The sequence below is a fragment of the Toxotes jaculatrix genome, chromosome 5, assembly GCF_017976425.1.
Source record: "Toxotes jaculatrix isolate fToxJac2 chromosome 5, fToxJac2.pri, whole genome shotgun sequence".
Lineage (NCBI taxonomy): Eukaryota > Metazoa > Chordata > Actinopteri > Toxotidae > Toxotes > Toxotes jaculatrix.
Genome location: NC_054398.1, coordinates 17,363,300 through 17,370,704, shown reverse-complemented (window position 1 = coordinate 17,370,704; position 7,405 = coordinate 17,363,300).

Genomic DNA, 7,405 nt, shown 5'->3' with positions numbered 1-7,405 from the left:
TTTGATTTATGACCAATTACCTGCAAAACTAAAGACATTCCCATGAGCCTCAGCTGTACTGTGTTTAGAGCTAATCAGCAAATGTGAACATGCTAACATGCTAGACTAAAACCTAATAAAAATCAACATTTTAACATTGCCACTGTGTGCATGTTAGCATACTTATGTTAGTATTTAGCTCAAGGCACTGCTGTGCCTCGGTACATCCTCATACAGAGCTGCCAGTGTGACTGTAGACTCTTGTTATCAGTCTGCATCGCTAGATATAGAGATGTATAAGTTTCACCTCCTGGACTCCCATCTTCCCTGAGATGTTTAGGCGTGGGTGTGTTTCCCCAAATTTATCATTGTCACCAGCAGCCTTCCCTTCTCTGTTTACTCTCCAAATAACTGAAAGCTTTATTGGCTAAAGGGGTCACACCTGTTTGCCAAGGGATTAGCAAGATATTCCTCTGAGCCCAATGATATTGTTTGTCCTTGTCATACTCTCAGTCCCTTTCTTATTCTCCACTAGTTTTCCTTGATGGATATGGCTTTCTTCAGATGAGTGTCAGTGACTCACTCTATTGGAAAGGTGCCTGCTTTGCTGAAGTTTGTGCAATATTGAATTAAGGGTACACTGTGCTTTATGTCTTGGAGAACCTAAGGTGTGGATTAAAATCAGGCTGTAGTAATCTCATCCTGGAGGGACTGCAGCTGATGTTTTATTCTGCTGAATCATATTGTGACAGCCGAGGCAGCCCAGAAGTCTTCTGGGTCACCTTTGTCATTTGTCCAGTCAGTCCCTGCGTGAGTCTCACCCTGCGCAGACAGACCTCACCTCCCCTAACTCACCCTTTCAATTGTTTTAAGCATCTGGTGAAAACCAATGTGACTTCTCCCAATCAGGGTTCAAGTAAGCATTATGTGAATGGTAACAAAATGAATATGGAAAAACAATAAGTAATAATATCTTTTTTCTTTTTTTTCCACATTTGACTGTTGGTCAGTGTGTATGTATGTGTGTGCTTGGTGTTCTTGTGTTGGGTTTATTTCTTTACAAAAACGTGGTAAGAAAATCCTTCTGTTTTTGAAAACTTTATGTAAATATCGTTGGTGAAAATTAACATTTGTTGTACACTGAGTTTTCATTTGTCACTTGAAATGATGAAGAAAACAATGATATTCATGAATAACAGTGGTGATGTTGATGATGCTGAAGCTGATTATACCTGCCCTTCTTGAATAAGGGCTTTTGATGTCCGCTGTATTTTTGTTGGAGGTGACGTGAGGTCGGGGCAAGAGAAACAAAGGAAAGGAGTGATACCCAACACATCCCAGGCCCACTGTAGCAACACTGCCATTTACCTTTTAAACCCCCCCCACCCCACACACACACACACACACACACACACACACACACACACACACACACACACACACACACACACACACCTCCAGGAAATTGACAATGTAGCCTCTGTTATTTACGCCATAAAACATCTTACAAACAGAGTGTTCCCTGGCTGCGTGAGGGGACTGTTCACCTCCCTGTGGAGTCAGTCTGCCCTGGTCGCTTGGCATCACATCTCACCCTGTCTGCTTACAGGCTTGGGGATTTACTGTAATGCCATTGTGTTAGACCGGATTGGCCCTGTACTGACACTGATGATGCCTTCCTCATTGAATTTGAAGTCATTATTGCTCTGCTGGAGGCCACACATGGGGATGGGTGTGTATGGAGGAGAGGGTGGATCTCAAGTGGAAAGACGTACATCATCATCTAACATCTGACCCTGTAAAGGCAATTTGCACCCTTGGGATTCAGACTTTCATTTGAGGTTAGACTCCTGATTAAGCACAACTGGCTGTCCTGAACTTGCCACAGAATAGGCTTATCTCTTGCTTAGTCAGATATTTGTGAGAACTCTCAAACTCCAGCATGAAAAACCCTAGATTAGTGCAACAGCCAAACTGTAAACCACCATATGGAAGACATCATGGAAATAAGGGGTTTTAATCATCAAATAAAGCAATGGAGAACAAGCTTGATCTCTCCAAATGTCCAAAATATGCCCTGTGCCTTCTCAGCAGACATGTATTCAGCTCGCTGCCACATCCAAAAATTGAAAAATGCACAGGGCTGTGGTCCAGTCATTTTAGCTGCAGGTGTCTGTACGCCCACTTCCCTATTTTCCGTATGCCATAGCCTTATATATTTGGCTGGGCCTGTGAACAGTGCAGGGATGGAGCTTATCAGTTTCATATTACTTTTAGGACGGTTCCCGCCACAGACATGATACGGTACAACAGATACTCCCAGCAGCCGTCTGCAGGAAGGACAGTGGATGCAGTTCTGCCTTCGTTTGTAATATCATCCTTTAGCGGGAGTCTAACAGGGAGTCAGAAAATACACACACACACACACACACACAAACCCCCGTTTATGCACTGAAAATAAGTTCTGACTATTTTCCCTAAATCCAGATCCTTAAGAATGTGTGTATTTTTCTTTCCTTGCCAGCTGTAAATAGACTTTGTGAATCAGTTAGAGCAGCCTCTAACTCCTGCCATAATGTGGACATTTTTGATCAGGTAGGTAAAAAGCAATACATTTAATTGATCTTAATGCCATACTTTGAAACATTACTTACCGAGTCTGATTGCGACTCTTTTGCATTTAGGGATGTTGAGGGTAACACTCCTGTTTCTTCACCTCCTTTCTCAACTTGCCATGGCCCACCTCTTCAACAAAGAGTGCTCTAACTTAAAACACACAATTGTGATGTGTACAATCTAATTTAATGTATTTATTTACGTATTTTTGCCAACTTTGTATAGTGTATAAATATCTATAAATATATGAAAAATGACAGTACTGTATAGATTTTAGCTGCCTGGTAAGGTTAATAGTATATACTTGGTAGACTAAAAGAAAAAGCGTAGAGCTGTTCAAAAGCCAGTTACTGAGAAAATGCTTTCTGTAAAACCCGGTGCCACTGGCTCTTTTTATATTCTAGGTTTCGTTTCTGGTTTATTTTTTTATTATAGCCAGTGGGATCCAAAGTGTGTGTTGTTCTTCTTTTTGTCCGTTCGTTTGTTAATCGGTTCGTTTGTTGTTTTTTCTTCAAAAGACACAGCAAGGTTCTGGCAGCCAGGAGAGTGCAGTGGAACGCAGACTGGGACCCTGTGCAGTAGTGTGTGTGTGTGTGTGTGTTAGGTGTGTGTCCGTCCATGGTAGTGCTAGTGCTCTCTGTGCAGTGCCTCCTCCCTCCCTCCTCTCTCTGATGTAGTTTGTCATGTGACGCAGTGTGTGTTAAGGTGCAGGATGACTGTGTTTGCTGAAGCTGGCAGATGTCCTCTCTCTCTCGATCTCTCTCTCTCTCTCCCATGTTCACTCTGCTTCTTCATTACAACGCTTCATTTTAATCCTCCACCGAGTATAGATTTCCACTTCCTCTGCTCGATTGTTCATTTACTCTCCCATTCAGCTGGTAATGCATACACCACCAGTCTAATTTCCCAGTAATCCATGCTTCCTCATCGGTCTGTGATCCTTTATCCATTAGCAGCTCTCATCCGTCAACCCGCCACATTACTGTAGAGCACCTTGTTTTTCTACAGAGCTCTGTGGACCAGAGAATGATTTAGCACAAAAAAAAAACAGAAAAGAAGAAAAAGATCGGATCCATGCAACTCATCCCATGGTTTTCTTATTTGGGGTATTGTTGTTCTACCCTCCTCTCTGTACAGACTCTGAGGAGAAGGGCAGCTGCTAGCTCAGCACACAGAAACACAAAGCAGCCATATTTAAAAGTCAAGCACAGAGATGTGACTCAAATCTATGTTGTGGTGGCTTCACTGCCACCCAGTTTGTAGCAAGAGCAAGGGAATAGCCTTAAAGATTGGACCAACTACACAAAAAAAAAAGGTAGTGGGATATGTGCATTTGTAGTGGATTATTATTGCCTTCCCTTTCCCACTCCAGATTTATTACTCAGTATTCTGATGTGTTGCTTGGTTGCTCTGTACATATCTGTGTAGTACTTCTGTTGATGTCCCTGTATTAGGATAGTAATGGGTTCTTACTGGGTGGCCCCTGTGGATGTCCTCTCCCTCCTGCCTCGTCTCATTTCCTCAAAAACTTCAAACATTCCATCTGAATCTTAAGTGAGCAGCATTTTAAAGATGATTAGACTTCACGTTGCCTGGGAGTAAAACAGCAGAAGGACTGAACCACAGACATTTCCACTGGAGCCATGATAATAACCAAGACGTCTTGTCTGTGCTCATGTCCATCTGAGAGATCACACTCAGCATAAAGACCCTCACAAGCGCCCCCTTTGCTCCTCCAGACCCGCCTCCACGCTAACTACCTCTAGCTCTGAGGGGTCACTGGGTCACCGACTGGTTTGAGGAGCCACTGATCTCTCAGAGGGGAAAAAGGGGTGAAGTAGGTGAAGAGGTGGGAGAGCCCTGGGAGGCAGCAGAGAGGCGTATCCATCTGGGTCACATCCTGGGTCAGGAGGGAAGGGAGCGAGGGCATCTCGAGGTCAAACCCAGTAGCACTTTGGTTTTGCGTTCCATGTTTTTTTAGCCTCTCCTGTTTTTTGGCCGAGCGGACTGTGATCTTACCGGTTGATTTTCTCGTTCTCCTCCACCCATCAGTGTTACAGAGTGTGTTGGGTGGACGGAGTCATGGAGCTGAGCTCTGATTTTGTTCCATATTAAAGAATCATTTTTACTACACCTGTGTCCAGAGATTCATTGGTCCTTTTTTTTTTTTTTTTAACCATGTTTTTACTCTGTTTTTAAGGTTTCTTGAACAAATGATATTCTCTGACCCTGGAGATAGACTACGTGGCCAAAAGCATGTGGATGACCAAACATTATAGTTCATTGTTTAAGTCCCTTTCAGCCACTCTCATGAAGTAGCTCTAAGGAAGATCTTGCCGGTCAGTCAGTCAGTCCACCATTTGGCCATTCATGGTCCCCAGAGGGTGAATCCTAAAGACTTTTGTGACCCCTTGACTTAACCTCCACATTCAGGTTTGAATGAAAGATCTTGACAACTATCAGATGGACTTCCATATTTACTACTAATATCCATGGTCCCTAGACCATTTACTTTGATGATCCCTTCACCATATGACGTCATCAGCAGATCAAAATTTAATCTTCTCCAATACTTTATTGCCAATTACTTGAAAAACTAGTGACATTCCCATCAGCCCCAGCTGCACTTTGTTTTTGGTGTTAACAATGTGAACATGGTAAACAAACTTGCCAAACAATATCATGTTTAGCATTGTTACTGTGAGCATGTCAGTATGCTGATGTTAGCATTCAACTCAAAGCACCACTAGGGGCACTTATGTGGTTGTAGAAGTTTAGTCTCGTTTAAGCTAAGAATGCCAAGAAGTAATTGGTTCCAGCTTATCAGATGTGTGTTTTTGCTGGATTTCCTTGTTTTCTTTGATAGCAAACTGAATACCACTGGGGTTTGAGCTGTTTATCAGAAAAAAAAACACAAAACATTTAAATATTTCAACTTGGTCTCTGGGAAATTGTGGTTGAGTTTTTGAGAGGCTTTCCAAAAGACTGTAGGCTGCAGGGATTTGCAGTGTAGTTTATCCACATCAAGCTTGGAAAACCATTTCTTACTGGACCTCATCCTGTGGATAGGTGCACTGTCATGTTGAAGCAGGAAATGGCCTTCCATTAAACTGGAAGCACCTATATACTGCAACATCAGTTTTTTATCATTAAGATATTTGGAACTAAGGCATGTTGCTCCCATAAAGCATGAAAACCAACCCAGGATAAAAATATTTCCATGGGAGGCCTTACATTCTGAGTCATCCAGTGCATCTGTATCCTGGTGTTTTTTGAAGTGTAATTGCGGTGAAATTAAACAGCAATATAAATAATTAGAATCTGTAATGACACCATTTCAATTTAACATGTGCCATCATTTGTTGATGGAGACGGCAATTTGCAAAGGTTGTTTTTGCCTTTGAGAGCAATTAAATATGTACAGTAGAAAGCTTCTGCTCTGAGCAGCACATTAGTCAGCATGAAGATAAATGAATCACACAGCTACATGCTACACTGAAGGAATCTTTCATCCCATTTTCAAGGATGATGACAGATTTTTCTCACGTAGCTTAATTAGCTCCTGCATTGTCCATACAGTCTGGCTCACTTCTGACATTGTGCACTTCAGTCATGCTGCGTTAGGTGGGTGTTGTAGGTTCAGTAAATCAAATATATAATCATAGAAACATTCAAAGGCATTTCTTGCAACATCAACATGATAGTAAAATTGTTTTTCTTTAATTTAATCTCTTTCTCATTGAGTCACAGAATAGCCTGTCTTCCTCATGTCAGGAAATGTCTTATTTTATACCTGAATTCCCCTCTGCTCATCACGGTCTGCCTCCTTAGCATTACACACACCAAAGCTGGCTGAAACTCAAAATGGAAAAAGATGACAATGCAATTTACTCCAAACCATCCGTGCCAGATTTGCCTATTAAGTACAGAAGTCAAAAAGCAAGCAGGAAGGAGATAAGACTGAGAACAGTGAGGCGGTGAAGCAAAGCGAGAGCGCCTCTGAGACCTGACACAGAAAGAAGGGTCTTAATGTCTGAGCTGTCTCTTTATGTCTCTCTAAATATTAATTCCATGCTTTTCTATGGCAGACACAGAAACAGGTGCGTGAATCGACAGAGAAACCGTCGAGATTCTCCTCCCAGAGCATCAGAGTATCAGGAACAGAGTTGGGCAGGAAACACAGACGAGTACTGAGCCAGCCGAGCTCCTGCAGACAGGGGCCAAGGTTTCGTCCCTCCCTGAACTACAACAGACGGCTGCAGGCAAGCCAAGCGCATCATCTCGACGGGAGACCCTCGCTTGCATCACCTCCATCTATTTTTAGAACCACTGCATCCACCTTTTTTCATCTTTTAAGCTCCCTCTGTAAGTGTTATCTCAAGTGCAAACTGTTGCAGAAGGTGCAGGATTTTTTCTGTATTTTTGGTATTGTCGTCATTTTGATCAAGAATCTGGCCTTTAACTGAGCCTGTCTACAGCACAGTCGTATTACATGTGAATTATGCAGATGCAGAGCAAGCACAGATTGCTGTGTTGCAGAGATGAACAATCAGAGGAGAGCTGAGAGTCTGCAGGTTTTCATTTCAAACACGGTACAGCAGGTGCTTTCACTGATCAGTTGCTCCTTTCTGACTCTCAGCCTGAAGTTGTTCTAATAAGTGAAATCATCTGGTGTAATCTTTGACTGGAATGAAAATCGGCGCCTGGTCTATTCCTGCTGTATGGATCGCTGTGAATTTATAATTAGAAATGTCAATAATGTGCACATTGTGTTTAAGAGAAAAGAAGCAGGAAATGAGACTGTCACTTT